Below are 18,870 nucleotides of genomic sequence, written 5' to 3' on the forward strand. Positions count from 1 at the left end.
AAGTTAACTCTCCAATATTCTATCCCAGCCTTTCTATTTTCGTGTTATTTTAATTTGGCCCCTTAAGTAGACAAAATCATACTTAAGTCTAACTATCATATGGAACTCAAAATCGCTAACCTAAATATTAGGCATGACTCATTTAATATAACCAAGGCCTCTGGATATTGTAATCTACCCCTTTTATGTGTGACTTATAGGTTCTTTGTCATACTGGTAATGAATGGATTCGTGATAAATCAACAATTCGTTAATCATCCATACATAAACCAAGACTGGCCTTTAACAAGGCATTATAACCATTAAGTGATGAAGTATCAATGACATACAAGAATTTGTTAATACTATAGTTATTATACAAGTTAATCCTTTCATCAACTAATAACAATTTGTGGTTGACGCACATATAGTGTCTACCTTAGAGAATTAATATGCGTTGATTGACATTTGCATCAACAATCGAATGATATTAGATTAGCAACAACCCAACTCCTATAATGGCCACAAATTTAAATACAAAAAAAAAAAAAAAAAACACAAGAGAATGCATTAGTGTGAAAATACTTAACAAGATTGGTGCACCATAATCAAAGATAAATATCCTGGTATTCCATTATTGGTTTGTGTTCTTGACATCCAGATGAATGTTTTCTAATATGTCTCAATATCTCATATATCTTAACTAAAAAAACTATGACATCCTAAATGCCTAACTCAAAGGATTTTATCATTTTGGATGACTAGTCCTTGACTCATAGAAACAATTGATACCCATCTTTAATTCAGACATCCTCGATGTCTCGTGAAAGCATATCCTGATTCAACATCCTAAATGTCTATATTCCCAATCCTGGTACACAATATATTTTCATTTGGGTTTAGGTTGACTAAGCATTAATACCCTAGTCATGCAAAGAATTACTTATCGTAGTCCATTTTTTTCTGTGTAAGCATGATTAATGGGATTGCTATATAAAAACCATCATTAGATGACCCTTGCCACAAATGTTTACATGAAGCATTTTGTAGACCATGTGAGGAATAATCTAATGTAAGTCCATTTTACATGCATCCCTAACTAATATGAACTACGCTAAGACACCTTAGTTTTGAGTGCATAGAACATTTCATAAGTGTCTAGCTACAATCTACATGCTTTCACATATTATCTAGAGTCATATTACACACAACTGATGACTTTAACTATTACTCTAGTTGTTTCTCACTACTCTATGAATTTTTCTAAATTTGATCTAAATTTAATTTGTTCAGTATTTGTGTCATTTTCCATACAGTTGAACACTTATCTTTTATTTCTTACTTTAAACTATCTCTATTAAAGGTATTTTATTTGATCCTCTCTTCTAGTACATAACATAGGAGTGAAGATGTAATTTAGGTTCCATGAATAGGTGTGACTATCCATTCACATTCATTCACTATTTATGTATATGCATGAATAAGGGGTTGGATTCAAATCAAGCCAAGCTCGAGCTTAGCTCAGTTTACATGTAGTTGAGCTCGAGTTCGAGCTTATGAAAGCCAAGCTCGAACTCGGCTTGAATTTGGTTTAACTCATTTTTCGTTATTAAAACGATGTCGTTTTAATATATATTGATCAAAATGACGTCGTTTTGTATCAAAATTTTTAATTGAAAAATTTGGCAAGTAGCTCAAGCTCAAGCTCGTATAGGACTGGCTCGTTCGAACTAAGCTCGAGCTTGAGCTCAAACGAGCTCAGTTCAAGTCTAGCCCTATGCATGAATGTACACCCTTTTCGGTAATGATCGTGCATCTGTTGTTCCTATGTTATGACTGTGCATCTTTTATGCCTATGGTCGTTCACCTGATAATTACATGGATGGGCATGCACCTCATAGTGCGTGATCATACATCCTTAAATTTTGGATTCACAATTGTGCATCTCATGGATGACCGAGTTGTCTTCCACCTAGCAAATGCATGACCATTCATGTCTAAATGCATGGTTGTACATCATCATCTGCAAGTAGATTTTTAACTTTTCAACGATATTCTCTATGCCTTATTGAATTGAATTTAAGTCTTTGTCCTTAGATTATTCATAAAACCTCATTCTTTTGATATTTCACATGTTCATACTCATTCCTTAGAATCACAAATAACAAATCAACATAGATTCATCATACTCAACATATCCTATTATCTCATTATCAATTCATGCTAATTCAATCTATTTAAAACAGATTCTACCATATAATCTCAATAAATTGTTTATAGATTTCCAACCAATTTCAAGACAAACCATTACAAATGATACGTCGATACAAAACAAGATGTTATGGCATACTTACTTGGATTTCGGCAACTAAGTTGTTCTTGACATGACTCTGATATTTTTAGAGACTTAAAAACCTTTGATCTCCCTCTCACATCATCTTACTCTTTGTCTTCTTGCGTTGAAAGTTTAACAAATGTTTTGTCATGCTTCTCAACTAACACTTATTTATTCATGTATTTTCATCAAATAAAGTCGGTAACAGAAAACCATTGACAAATTTTATAAAAATTACAAATGATTCAAGGTATTTCACATAGAGCCTCAACTAAAGAGACCATAAATAGAAAAATATGAAATTTATACAAAAAAAAAAGTAAATAAATCTGAACATTAAAAGCAATATAACACGATAAGAAGTTATATAATAACTCTTTTTCGATTTTAATTGTTGAAGTTAATAGAAATAGCCAAAAAAGTCATTGAAAATGGCAAAATTGGGTTTGTGTGATATTTTTTAGTAAATAGATTTACCATCCATGATTTTAATTATAGAAAATGAAGTTAAGACTTGTTTATATATGAACAATTTCGTCGAAATGTAATGCATTGATCATATTGATATAACCCTTAAAAAGTTGGTGTATCTCATATACATCCCTTTAATTTTAGTCATTTTAATTAATTTCCCTAATGATATAGGTTGTAATTATAATTTTCTTTTTGTTAGAGTCTTATCTTTCATAAAAATTACTAAATGAGATTCAATCGTATTTTCATGCAAATTTCAATTAGAATAAATATTTTGTGATCAACTTAAAATTTTTATTTCCTTTTTTGCAACATAAATTATAAATTTATCTTTAAATAATAAGATAAAATGAGTTTTTATACACACACACACACAAAGTTTATTTTATTATTTTTAACTTTCCACCGATTTGTGCATTTACAAATTTAAAAGCTCAATTATTTTCGAACAAAGCACATCTGATACCAATTACACAATTGTTTCATGCTTGATTGATATTAAAAAATGAATGTTAAAAACAAAGAATAAGAAACTATAACATGAATAATAAATATATAAAAGGGTTATTTGTTAGGGATATTAAATTAATTACCTTAAACTCCAAGGTTTAAGTAAATTGCCAGATTTTTTTGGACTTAAGAAAAATACCCAGTTTACATGAAATGATCGAAATGTCTTCATATATAAACCCAAAAAATTTATGGGTTTTTGTGTAGTTTTCAAATTTTATTTTCATTTTTCATATTCTAAGGTTTTTTGACATATTATTTTCAGATTTGAGATTCGTTTTCGATTTTTGTGAATCATAGGTTTTTCAATGAATAGTTTTTTAATTTCATATTGGTTTTTCAGTTTTCATACTTTTAGGGTAATTAGATGTGTAGTTTTGAAATTTCATATCAGTTTTTCAATGTTTGTCATTCTAGGGTTTTTTGATATTTAGTTTTCAAATTTTTGCTCTATTTTATATATTTGTCATTTTAGGGTTTTTTAACATGTAGTTTTCAAATTTTTGCTCTTTTTTTATATTTGTCATTTTAGGGTTTTCAATGCGTAGTTTTTGAATTTCAAATTGGCTTTTTCAATTTTTGTCATTTATGGTTTTTTGACATATAGTTTTAGAATTTCAGGTCTATTTTTTATTTTTGTCATTTTAAGGTTTTTCAATATGTAGTTTTTGAATTTTATGTCTATTTTTCAAATTTGTGATTCCTAGGTTTTTCTACGTGTAATTTTCAAATTTTAAGTCAGTTTTTTAGTATTTGTCATTCTTGGATTTTTCAACATATTTTTTTAATTTCAAATCAATTTTTTGGTTTTCATGCTTCTAGGGTAATTAGATGTGTAGTTTTGGAATTTCGTATTAGTTTTCAATGTCTATCATTTTAGGATTCTTCACAATGTAATTTTCGAATTTTTAGTCCATTTTTTTTATATTTGTCATTTTAAGGTTTTTGGATATGTGGTTTTTGAATTTTAAGTTAATTTTTTAATTTTTGCCATTCTAAGGGTTTTTTACGTGTAATTTTTGAATTTTAGATTTTTTTTTTATATTTGTCATTTCATGGTTTTTTAACATGTGGTTTTCGAATTTTAAGTCAGGTTTTTTATTTTTATCATTTTAGAGTTTTTTAACGTGTAGTTTTCAAATTTCAGGTTTGTTTTTTATTTTTGTCATTTTAAAGTTTTTCAACATGCAGTTTTCTAATTTTAAGTCTATTTTTTGAATTTTGTGATTATTAGTTTTTTACGTATAGTTTTAGAATTTTATATTAATTTTTCAATTTTTATCATTTTAGAGCTTCTTGACTTATAGTTTTCAAATTTTAACTTTTTTTTTTTTTCAATTTTTGTCTTTGATTTTATGTATGTTTTTTTATGAAATTCTTATTAACTTTGATATGATAATTTTTTTTTTTTACAAGACATTTCTCATAAAAGAAAATGTGAAGAAAGCAAATTAGGAATCACTATTGAGGCATAACACTTTCAAGTAAAGGTTACTTTTTATGTTAAGCAAACTACAATCTTTATGATTAAATCTACATTGACTCAAACACAATTACAGTTGTTTGAAAGGATTTGCTTTGGGTATCTGCTTCGATTACCAGATACTCAATTTAGTGGAATGTTGGTGCACTCATTCTTGTTGCAACAGTTATATCGAGGAATAGAGAGAATTGAGTTTTGGTTCAAGATTAATAGGGTTGATGTGAGACTTAGCCCATTCGAGTTTACACTTCTGATCGAATGACCATTTAGTTGGATCACCATTCTCTTATCATATTTTCTACAAGGATCTAACGATAGGATTCGAGAGACCTATTTTTGGTGATGTCAGAAGGTGAAATATCATAATTTGGAGCAAGTTTTTTTGACAAGGCCATAGAGGGATTACAATATCAATGTCGTCAAAATAAACCTTTTGTATTGCCTGTATATGGTGTTTTAGGGGAATGATAGACAAAATAAGGTACTTGTAGAGTATCTTCAGTTGATTGATCACTTAAACATATTTAATTCCTACCTGTAGGTGTTCCAGTGTGGGAAATGACGTTTGAGTTGATGTCCCAAATAAGTGACAGGATCTATTTAGATCAAATGCTAGACGTGCGCAAATATGATATCTATGAGATCCCACCGGCATTCCAAATAAATATATATTTGTTAAGTATATATATTTATTGTTAGGGGAAAAAATTATTAATTGAATATAAACATTAATGTTTTACATTATAGTATTGGATATACAAGACTATCGACACTCTATATAATTAGGTGGACTTGGTTGTGATTGATGCATCTCTTTGGATGTTCAAGTGGCATGCGAGAGATGTTTCTGGCATTCTAAATAAGGTATGTAATTATTAATTGATTTATAGAAATTAATGCAAATATGTTTAATTATATATCTGAATGAGTAGAATGATGTTAATTTTTCGCTCTAATTATCCTCGATTAAGAAGGCTACACAATGGTATGTTAACATTGTTGTCTACATAGGTATGTTGGATCTTCAGTCATCGTCATCCTCCTTAGCAGGAGATGCAGTTTATTTAGCTATGCTACCTGCAGACATTCAGGCCCCTAGTCTTGAGGCATATGTCGATGTTCAAGCCCCTATTACCAAGAATACTACATGTCTTATTGTTAAGACCCCAACCACTAAGATTACACATCTTCATGGCATTCAAGATCCTACAACTAAGCACCCCACACACAAGTGCCCATTGACTACATCACTTTTTTGTTACCCCTTAAATGTTGCGTTGGCCCATTGGGGCAATATGATATTAGGCAAGATTTCTTCTTTGCAGAACTAAATGTCCATCTTGCAATAACAAATGTCTCAATTAGAAGATTATATGAGTCATTTAGAGGACATCATGATGCGTGCATAATCAAATATAGTCAATCAAGTGAAAAAACCAAATCTTATTTATTCATTCTGTAAATTATATTTACCCATTTGTCTAACATATATATTAACTTTGTATAAGATACTCACGACGATGTTGGGAGGCCCTTACCCTTTGGCCTTTTGATTTCCGTCACCTCCCCTATCTAAGGTTTGTAATTAATTGTCGTTAGTATATTTTATATAAAATGTCATTGAAAAATTTGTTACTAATATTTATACAGGGTACTGGCTATGAGACAATATCGGTTGGCCCTTCCATTCCATCACCTCCCTCACTTGAGGTTGTAATTAATTGTGTTAATATATTTCATTGTATTTGTTAATTAAGATGAATAATGAATTAAAAATTTTATGTAATTTTTCAGTTGGTGTGGACTGCTCATGGTAAGGTCATTCAAAAAGGTCTATTTGTTCGTATTCCTTATATAAATCAAATCAAACCAATGACCAAATGACTTGTTTAGTCCATTTCATCCTCTATAGTAAAGTGTAAGGAATTTTTCCTCATGTGGTACACCAAAGCTACACTATCCGATGATCATGATATTTAGTGTATAGGGGTGCAATTTAAAGCCATTTTTTGACACACAATTGTTGAGTTATGCGAGTGGCTAACCGACGATGTAAATGGTTTATATTAATTGAATTTGGTTAAATGTTTTATATATTCATCAAAACATAATAAAATTCATGTTTTACATCCATTTCAGCATGTACATGTTTTTTTTTTGCTACTATTACATCAACACTAGCATGAGTAGTAAGCCATTATCCCACAGAGTTGGACATAACCTACACCTTCTTTATGGGGCATATCAAGATGACATATGAGTGTTGGAGTACCACATTGCCAAATGAGTACGAGTGATCAAAGCTATTCAAGAAAATGGTGAAGGTAGATTACACCCTCAGTTTATTTTACAAACCATAAGGGGAGGTTGATAAGGTATTATATATGTGTATTTCTATTACAATTTACTTATATACAACACATGTGTCCATTATAATTTCTCAAAGTTTATAGGCTTTTATTCTTATAAACTTTGATTATGCCCATTGGGTCACTAAAGTCCTGGATTTACGTGATTGGTAGATCACCATATATGACTCTAAGACAGTTAACACAAGCAGCATTGATGGGTTCATGCAACAGATACAACCCTACACTACATTCATCCTAACATTATTAGCAGGGATGAGTTTTTAGATCACTACTAGGCATACACCACAAAAGGATCACTTGGTATTGCGTTGAGAAGAGGTTGTCTTCTAACAAGGTAAGGGTTTCAGTGATTGTGGTATTTTTATGTTGCACTTCATAGAATTTATGGCACTTTCACAAAGATTAGATTTCCCCTATGAGTTATCCACCTCAATATATCAGCATTTGGCCTCGGTTATATTTCCACTATATCAAGTATGTCGCAAATGTACATTTGTATTTGTCATTGGTTATTCATATGATTTTTTTAGTTGTTATGTATATATTTATTTATGATAATTTATTGGTTATGCATTTGATTTCATGGTTTTTTCATTTTTTTTTAATGTTATTGCAACTTACCCTATAAAGTATAAACCCAAACTCAAATAATATACATATGTTTGGAACATAAATAATACTGTTATAATGTTTAATGGATTACATAAATAATTCTCATTCCAACAACTACATAAGTAAAACATTATTTACATAAATAGATTACATCGCATATGAACAAGTACTTAAATCAAACATTAATCTAACTAAATTGATTACATCTCATTTTAACAAATACATAAATCAAACTAAATAGAAGGTTGTAAAGATCTTTTTCCTTTATCTCTTCTAGATAAACCTGATGGGATAAAGCTTAGAACCAATGTTGGGCTTTTTCATTATATTCAGACATGCCCTGGTTGACTATATTGACTACAAACCTTAAGTGTAATGATCTCACCTTGTGGAGGAAGTTGATTTTTGTTTAAAAGGTAACTCGACCGATGATAATTGAGAAAAAAGGGTAAGATAACTCTTTCTTTGGTGGCAGGTAACCATTCAGATTGATTCCCAAGTGGATTGAAAGGTTCCACATATATTACACGGTAATAATCAGTCGTGTAGAAAAGATGAACCCTCGCATAGACATTTGTGAGCCTTATATATCTTGCAACAACAATAGCATGCTTGCATAAAATACATGAAAGTTGAAACTTCTTGTACGTATAAACCATTTCATAAAAGTTCATAATGCCCATGTATCTACCACTTCTTATAACCTGATACTAAACATTTGTAATTGGATAAACCTCTAAGCATGTAGGCTTTAACACATTGTGACCAAGTTTCTCCTCTATCCATGATGTAACATAGTGGGGGCATTCATCTATAATTTGAAAAATTATCAACACATTTGTTAATTAACAAGCATAAGGGTAAAAATTCATTGTTAATTAGATAATTAACATAAGGTTAATAACATAGTAGCGACATTCATGTGCCTTGGAAAATATGCTCTGCTCCATCGATGAAACCTCACCTCACGTAGGTAAGTCCCGACTTGAAAATGTATCTCATCAATAAATTTCATCATAGCCTTAAAATCTATATCTATATATAACTTCGTAGATTTCCAATATAAACATGCAACCTGTGAGTTATGCTTGTACTTTGATTACATGTTACAGAGAAGGTGATGGGAACAACACTCATGGTATACATCTAGAAATACTTCAGCCATTACAAACTACATAACATGATAAAGATATGAGATTATTGCCAACTCCAGTATTTCATTGATGTAATCTTTGAGCTTTATCAGAAACTGATGTGGTTTTAGTTCAAGTTCAAATATTAGGTGAGTTATATTAGGATTATCAAGCAAGTTCAATTCCAAACACAACTCTAAACTACCATAACTCAATAGAAAAATAAGTTTCAGCCAAGTAGGTTTCAAGAAAAACTTATGCTAATAGAAGGTCAAATTGTCATGAATTACCTTGCTAAAAGAAGTAATTCCTAAAGCCATGTGATAAGTCAACTCTTGTCTCCTTCTTTCAGCTTTTTTGACTTGCTTAGCTTAACCCAAGGTAACTAATAAACTTAATTAAACATAGTTTAACACAAACAACAAGTGCATAATTAGACAATAAAATACATAGAGCTAATTAATCTCTCTATTGGACTTATTAGACTTTTAATAGACCCAAGTGATAAGAGAGTGACCAAAGGAGGGCTTGGGACCCTAAAATAAAGGTAAGGACAAAATGGGTTTGAACATAGCTTGGGTTGTGCTTGTTTCTCTTCAAAACAAGGTTTTGGACTCCACACTTCATGTAGGGTTGAATTTGTCAAGTGATGAGATTGGACTTGCTATTCTTCTATTGGTCTTGATTGGATTGCACTTGATAGAGTCTTAGATGGACTATGGATCGGGCATAAACCTTCAATTGGATCCAATTTTGGATCAGAAACTAACACCATGCTTCATGATCTTCTTTTTTACCGACGCTGAAAATAAGTAGGTAAATATGGTTATTACTATCAAGGGCCATAGCAAGAAATCAATGTCTCAGATATCAATGTTGGCCTTCTATACTTGTTGGCTTTCTTTTTATAGGCTTCATTTACTTTCTTTATTTGCACCCTTATGCTTTCATGGAACTTTTTTATAGCCTTCACCTTTTCTTATGCATCCTTATGAACTTGCAAATCAATAGGTAATGATGTTAGCTCAATAAAAGTAAGAGGGTTAAGACCATATACCACTTCAAATGGAGAGTATCCGATTGTTGCACTTAGTGCCCTATTGTAAGCAAACTCAGCATGAGGGAGCTTTAAATCTTAATCTCTTAGATGTCGGTTTACTAGTGTTCTTAAGAAAGTCCCCAATGTATAGTTGGTCACTTTTGTTTGCCCATCAGTTTGAGGATGATAAGAAGTGCTAAACATGAGCTTTGTTCTTAGCTTCCCCCAAAGTGTCTTCCAAAAGTAACTAAGGAACTTGGTGTCCCGGTCTGAAACAATGGTTCTTGGAACTCTATAAAGTCGAACCACCTCTTTGAAGAAAAGATCTTTTACTTGCTTGTATCATTAGTTTTGTTGCATGGAATAAAATGTGCCATTTTTAAGAACCTATCACAACCACCATGATATAGTCTCTCCTTTTTTGTGTCCTCAGTAATGTAATAATAAAGTCCAAGCTCAAGTATTCCCATAGGTGATCTAGAATAGGAATAGGGGTGTAAGGCCCTAGTTTGAAGAGAGCCTTTGCTCTTTGACATGCTGTACATCTAGAAATGATGGCTTAAATATCTCCTAACATCCGTGGTCAATAAAAGTGATCTTTGAGTACCTCTAATGTCTTGTGGATGCCAAAATGCCCAACCAAGCTGCCACCATGAGCTTCCCTAATTAAGAGCTCCCTAAAGTTACCTTATGGAATACATAGCTTACTCCCCTTGAAAAAGAACCCATCTTATATAACATAGTCACTATAAGTCCCTCTTGTGCATTCATTGATAATGTTGGACATTTCTTCATATCCATCATAGTGTTTCTTCATTAATTAGAATCCAAGTACCTTAGTATCAAGAATGGAAAGTAACAAATGCTTTTTTGACAAAGCATTAACAACCACATTAGTAACCTTTGTTTGTAAGAAGAAACAAATGAAAAAGATTGAAGAAATTCTACCCATTTAGCATGTCTTGGACTAATTTTATGTTACCCATTTAGAAACGTCAAGGTTTGATGGTCTGAGTGCAACACAAGTTGTTTAGGCCTTAAATAATGGCTCCAATAGTAAAGGGCCCTTACAATAGCATAGAATTCCTTATCATAAGTAGAATACCTCCTCCTTGTTTCATTAAGCTTCTTACTGAAATAGGTAATTGGTTTCTTTGATTAAGTCAATACAACACTTATCCCAACCTTACTTGTATCACATTCAACCTCAAACAATTGATCAAAATTTGGTAAGGCCAAAATGGATGTTTCACAAAACTTTTGCTTGATCTTTTCAAATACATCATCAACTGCCTTTGTCCACTTAAAACTCCCTTTCTTTATGCACTCAGTGATAGGTGCCATAATTGAGCTGAAGTTTGGAACAAAACACTATTAAAAAGAGGCAAGGCTGTGGAAACTTCTAGCTTTAGTGATTGTCTTTAGTTATAGCCAAGTCTTGACGGCTTCTACCTTGGTTTAGTCTGCCATGACTCATTTGTTTGATATTACATAGCCAAGGAATACCACACTCTCTTTAAAGAACTCATACTTCTCAAGCTTAGCAAAGAGCTTTTGTTTTCTCAACACTTCAAAAATTGCCCTCAAGTGCTCCAAATGATCTTTATGATTTTTGCTATACACAAGGATGTCATCAAAATGAGCAATCACAAATTTACTAAGAAAAGGTTTGACCATCCATTCGTAGAGTGCTTGGTGCATTGGAGAGTCCACTCTTGCTTTTAAATGTTGTTTTCCATTCATCTCCTTCCCTCATCCGAATTTGGTGATAACCACTTCAACGATCAATCTTTGAAAAGGTTGTGGCACCATAGAGTTCATTAAGCATGTCATCTAATCTTGGGATGGGGTATTTGATGGTGATGTTATTGATTGCCCTATTATCAACACACATTCTATATGTCTCATCTTTTTTTAGTACTAATAATGTTGGAACAAAACACGGACTTGTATTCTCCTTTACAAACCCTTTAGCAATTAGTTCCTTAACTTACCTTTGAAGTTCTTTAGTCTCTATTGGTTACACTTATAGGTAACTTTATTAGGAAGCGGTGCCCCTAGAATAAGGTCAATATGGTGTTCAATACCCCTAAGTGGTGGCAAACCAAATGGAAGATCATTAGGGAAGACATCCTCAAATTTGACTAATAAAGGTTTCACCTTAGGACTTGGTTCACTTACCTCTTGTTCTTCTCTCTTCTCAACCATCAATAAGGCTAGCACCAGTTTTTGAATTGGTAAGGCTCTCTCAATTCCATTTCTATTAAAAAACAAGTTATCTTTCTTCTTCTCATATTCAAGTGGTATGAAAGCTAGTTGGCCAGACTTAAGAGGTGTCAAGGTAACAAATTTGTTTTGAAATTTAAAAGAATAGGTATTCTTCCTACCATCATGTCTAACACTTCTATCATATTGCCATGGCCTCCCCAAAAGTAAATGACATGCATCCATAGGAATAACATCACAGAGCACCTCATCAATATAATGGTTGCCAAATCAAAAAGGAAACAAGCATTCGTCTAGTAACTTGAAGACTGGTCCCATTGCTCAACCATTGCAGCTTGTAAGGTTGAGGATATGGTGTGAAAGATAACTTGAGTTTGTCTACTAACGTAGTTGAGGCAACATTAGTACAACTCCTACTATCAACTATCAAAGAACATACTCTTCCACTAATGGTACACCTTGTTTGGAAAATGTTGAGTCTTTAGTCTTTATAGGGTAGGTTTTTGGCATATAGAGCTCTTCTAATGACCAACAAGTTCCCTTCATTGGCATTTTGAATGATCTCTTCCTTTTCTTCATCTTTGGCCTTATCATCTCTATGGTAGAGGACTTTATCTTATCCTTCTTCTTCTTGGCCTTGGATAGCTTTTTCAATGGCATAAATCTCTTTGAGAGTCATAACCCTCCTATTGGGGCAATTTTCTTGGAAGTGACCATGGCCATGGCACTTAAAACATTTATTCTCCATTTGTGCATTCTTTCCCAATATTGGTTTGTCTTTAGGTAGTTCATTCACCTTTTCCTTGCCCTTATCCTTGTAAGTGGGCACAGGTTTGGTGAAAGAAGGAGAACCTTTAGTGAAAGAGGTTCCTTTGTTGAATGGCTTGGTAGATGGGGGTTTCATGTTCTTTCCTTGTCGTTCCACCTTGATAGCTAATTTACATACATCCTCAAATAAGCAATATGGCTAAAGATCAATCATGTTAGCTATATCTTGTTTTAGGCCCCCAAGGAACTTAGCAATAGTTTGCTTCTTAAGTTTGGGAAGTTCACTTATCATAAGTTTCTTAAACTCTCTAATGTATACTTCTACACTATTGTTTCATTGTTTGAGTGTATGAAGTTTGAGGTAGAGATCTTGCTTGTGGTTTTCTGATAAGAATCTCATTCTGAGTAGTTTCTTTAATTTCTCCCATGTCCTCATGTTACTTTTACCCTCTCGATCTCTTTGTTTTCTTAAATTTTCCCACCAAAGAGATGCATAATCCTTAAACTTTAAAATAGCTACCTTGCATTTCTTCTTTTTAGAATACCTTTTATAGTAAAAAATCTTTTCAATAGCATGTAACCAATCTATGAAGTCATTTGGGCTAAGGCTATCTTCAAACTTCGATATGTCTATTTTAAGTCTTTGGTTATCATCCAACTTTCTTCTATGGGCTCTAAATCACTCCCCTTCACTAGAGTCACTATCAATGATCAATTTCTTTCCATGGTGTATGGATGGAAGGAGTTGTTGTAAGTGTCTTTGTGGTAGAGGTTGTAGGATGGCTGGAGGTGTGGTAGTTCAGTTTTGGTGTTGGTGTTAGTTTTGGGTGATAGTAAGGTTGCTAAAGATTTGCATCAATCGAGTCATTTGATCTTTAAGCTTTTGGATCTCCTCTTCAAGTTTTTGGCACCCAAATACCTATAGGTAAGGTGGTAAGGATGAGCCACTATCTCTAGACATGACGGAATGGTGCAAGGAGTGTTAAGTGTTTAGTGTCTGGTGTTTGGGTGAAGCTGGTCCTCAGGTAAGCTTAGTGTTTAGACTTTGGAGTAGTGCTTAAGGTATAAACTAAGTGTAAGGTTTTGTTTTGAGTGCTAGAAGTTTGTAAAGCAAGAAATATAGGAGAAAAACCTTACTCACACAAAGAGTTCAATAACAACCACCGGCCTTTGCATCTGGTAACAATTAAGTAAAAGAAAACTCACCTTGACCCAACCTAGCGCTCTAATACCAAATGATGTGGTTTTAGTTTAAGTTCAAATATTATGTGAGTTATATAGGGATTAGCAAGCAAGTTCAATTCCAAACACAATTATAAACTACCATAACTCAATAGAAAAATAAGGTTCAGCCAAGTAGGTTTCAAGAGAAACTTTGGCTAAGGGAGAAAATGATAAGAGATTAGAGTAAGAACAAACAAGTAACAATTTAACTAATAAACCAAGGCCTAAAGGGAATCCACCAACCTTGAATCACCACCAACCCCTTGGTCAAGAGTTGGATAAAAGGGGAATTGTAAAACACTTGCAAGGAAGATTTTCTTCAATATTCAAGAAAAAAAAAACGTACATCATCAGAGGAGCCTTTAAATAGGCCTCAAGTTACATTTAAATGAAACTAAATGAAGCTAAATTACATTTCAAGCTCATTTCAAAGTCATTTGGCTATAATCTTCATGTTAATCCCAAAGAAGAATGTTAGGCGAGGGAAGGTCAAATTGTCATGAATTACTTTGCCAATAGAAGTAATTCCTAGAGTCATGTGATATGTCCCAAAGAAGAATGTAAGGCAAGGGAAGGCCAAATTGTCATGAATTGCCTTGCCAAAAGAAGTAATTCCTAAATTCATGTGATATGTCAACTCTTGTCTCCTTCTTTGAGCTTTTTTGACTTGCTTAGCTTCACCCAAGGTAACTAATAAACTTAATTAAACATAGTTTAGCACAAACAATAAGTAAAGTGCATAATTAGACAATAAAATACATAGAGCTAATTAAACTCTCTATTGGGTCTGTTGGACTTTTAATAGACCCAAGTGATAAGAGAGTGACCAAAGGAGGGTTTGGGACCCCAAAATGAAGGTAGGGACAAAATGGGTTTAAACATAGCTTGGGTTTGTACTTGCTTCTCTTTAAAACAAGGTTTTAAACTCCACACTTCATGTAGGGCCGAATTTGTCAAGTGATGAGATTGGATCACTATTCTTCTATTGGTCTTGATTGGATTGCATTTGATAGAGTCTTAGATGGACTATGGACAAGGCATAGATCTTCAATTGGATCTAGGTTTGGATCAGAAACCAATACCATGCTTCATGATCTTTCTTTTTACCGACGTTGAAAACAATTAGGTAAATATGGTTATTATTATCAAGGGTCATAACGTGAAATAAATGTTTCAAATATCAACCTTTAAAAAAAGTAGCGTTAACACAAATAACAAGTCAAAGATATTATTTAAATGCACAAATGGAACAACCCAACACTATAAAAAAAATACTAAAAGTGATGCACGTCATTTATTTCTATAACTATCACAGTTCTCATATTAGCATGCTCTAAATTATAGCAATAATCAGGTAAGAACATAAGTGACTCTTCGATGAGCCCCTCAATAAATGTAATGCTCAATTTTTTGACCACTAAGCCTGTGAATATGAAATATCAATTTTATACCTGTTAGTAATGTCGATAATGATCTTTTTTAGGCCGATAAATATGATCAATCAACAGAAACGTTGATTTCATTAATTGACCTAAAGCCTAGGCCCTAGCTTGTCTATGATGTAGCTTTATCTGATCTATTGAACATTTGTGCGTGAGATTCATTCTATGGATTCATAAGACTCAACTAGGTTTTTCTCTTCTTCTCAATAGAAACCATTTGCATTTCTTATCATAACACTAAATCTTTCAGTTCATGGTTTGACTTAAGTACTCTGTATTGAAATCCTTCCTTTAGGGCAAATTGGTCTATAACATCTTTTAAGTTTTTTATCATTAAAAATGTTACCAAGTTTTACAGTATTCCCTTCTCAAATTGATCCTATACCATTTGTGATATTGACGGCGGTGGAGAAAAAATCGGGTAGCCATTTAAATAGATAGTGGAGACATTATCAAAAAAGGTCTAAAATAATTTTCACCACCCATAATAGGATCTTCAAATTAGAGACTATTTAAATCATAGTTAATAGGTGACATGTCCTTGAAGTCAGTCTCATCAAAAGGAACATTAGTCATCTTGTTTCCCTTAAAGTCACCCTAATCTAGAACCCTCTCTTTATCTCTGCAAACCTATTTAACAACAATATAGAATACATCATTATGAAAATCAATCAAGTCTTTCCCAATATATTCCTTTTTCACTTTACTATCATCGTTACGACAAATTTCTTCTTCTTCTTCTTCTTTATGTCTTTTGATTGCAGTACATGTAACAATAACAAGAATACATTCCTTGAAGTATTGTGACATGCTAATAAGGCCTTGCACATCTTCATCATCTTCAATCTTTACAAAGGAGTCGAGCTCGATTCTTTTTGGCTTCATACATAGATGAATATAGTTTCGGATTGGATCAATACCATACTATTTACTTAAAAGTTTGATAAATCTCTCAAGTATTATTCTAAAGGGAATTTTATTCAATTTTTTAAAACCTCAAGCATACTTTATTGTGTTCCAATCACGTTAGATATATTCTTCTTGAAAACAAATAACAACATAACCAACCATTTTAATTATTAATCTTACAATGCAAACTTTTGGTAAAAAATTAAATATTTATCATAAAAAAATCCATAATAAACATTTACAAATATCAAAATATCAACTATATTTTCTACAATTTCATTTAATCCCCTTATATATAGTTGAATATCAATATGTCACCTCTAATTTCCTAACATTTCATTAAACACCTCTATAATTTATCTAAAACCAAAATGTTTATTTCATATATTGGTTAATATCCAAATGACCCTTATATTTTTTTAATATTTTTTTACTCTCATATATTATACATTAATGCCCTTTTTTTGTCCACATATTTTTTTAGCACCCTCATATTTTATATAATTTTAAAATACCTCTTATATTTATCTAACATTTTATTTAACACCCTCAAATATTATCTTGTATCAAAGTGCCCCTATACTTTATCAAAATGTGTCTATATATTTCTAATATTTCATTTAAAACCTTCTTATATTTTTTAATATCAAAATATCTCTCATATTTATCTAACATTTCATTCAACATAACACCCTCATATATTGTATTATATCAAAATATAACTATATTTTCTTAACATTTCATTTACAACATTTATACATGGTTTACTATCAAAATGTCTCATACTTTTGTAATATTTCATTTAACCCCCTATATTTATCTAACTTTGTTTAACATCCTCATATATTGTCTTGTATCATAATGTCCCTACATTTTTTTAACATTTCATTTACAACCTTCATACATTATTTAATATCAAAATGTCTTCCATTTTTTTTAGCATTTCATTCAACACCCTTATATATTGTCATGTATCAACATGCCCTTATATTTTTTTAACATTTCATTTAAAGCCTTTACACATTGCTTAATATAAAAAAGTCCCTTGTATTTTTCTAATGTTTCATTAAACTCCTTAATATATTATCAAATAAATAAAATTAAGTTTTAGATTAAGATTCGTATAAATATATTTTCTCACGAATTGATTTGTTTTTATTTGAATTTAGAAATACGAATTTTTTCCATTCGAATAAACTCACAATATCAAATATTAAGTAAAAATGAAAGTAATAGTGACAGTTTAAATGATGTGAAAAAGGTATAAGAGTGAGAGTTTAAATAGAAGTGGTAAAGGGTAGTTTTAATAATTTTAAAAAATTTTGGGACATTTTTGTTTAAGCCTTCGAAAAGGAGACATTTTTGCTTAGGAGATGAAAAATGGGATATCTAATTTAATTTCCCTATTTGTTAATGTATAAGATTTATGTAGTCATTTAAATATGCTTAAAAAATTTTAGTAGACTAATTTTAGGAGTTTATTAAGATAAATTATTCGTCCAATAGCATCAATCAAAATAAATTAATATTTAAGGATTTTTATAGTTTTTTGTCAAATAAACACCCACCTAAAGTTTAATGAAATGACAAATTCCCACTCTTTAAATTTTAAAAAGTCAAATTCTTATTTGTTATATACTTTTGTTAATAAATCTATTTGATTTATTAAAATTTCAAAATTATCATTAACACTTAATATAAGTGTTAAATTATCAATATATCCTTACTAATTTAAAAATTTATCACTTAAACTTTTAAATAGCATAAAAACTTTTAATTTTAAAATATTATGTTTTGGTTTTTTTTTTTTTTGATTGTTTTTTTAAGCTATTGAGGAGTTTTTTGAAAAAACCCTTTAAATTTTTTTTAATTTCCACAAACCCCTTAAAAAATTCATTAATATATTTAACATCTTAAAAATTACAGTTTGCCCCAAACTTTTTAAAAGGGAATATAGAAAAAATAAGTAGGAAAATTAAAATAAAAAATAAAGAAAAAGAGAAAGAGAAAATAGAAAAAATAAGAAGAAAAAGGAAATAGAAAAGAGTAATGTTCTGTGTACAACTTTATACATAAACAACAATATGTCATTATGTGATTGAATAGTTAAAATCGAATAGAAAAATCTATATAAAATTATCTTCTTACCTTTTCATTTAACAAAAATTGATAAGAGGTGAGAATTTGACTTTCTAAAATTTAAACCATTAAAATTTATTATTTCATCAGCATAGGGTGGACTATAGTAAAAATTGACGCCAATCCCCTGTTGATTGTTGTTCCCCTTTTTTATCACTTTTAGTTGTGCTGTTGTTGACAATATCCCTTGTATATTCTTTGCAAGAAAACATGTCCATTGTTCAT

The sequence above is a fragment of the Mangifera indica genome, chromosome 15 (assembly GCF_011075055.1).
Source record: "Mangifera indica cultivar Alphonso chromosome 15, CATAS_Mindica_2.1, whole genome shotgun sequence".
Taxonomy (NCBI): domain Eukaryota; kingdom Viridiplantae; phylum Streptophyta; class Magnoliopsida; order Sapindales; family Anacardiaceae; genus Mangifera; species Mangifera indica.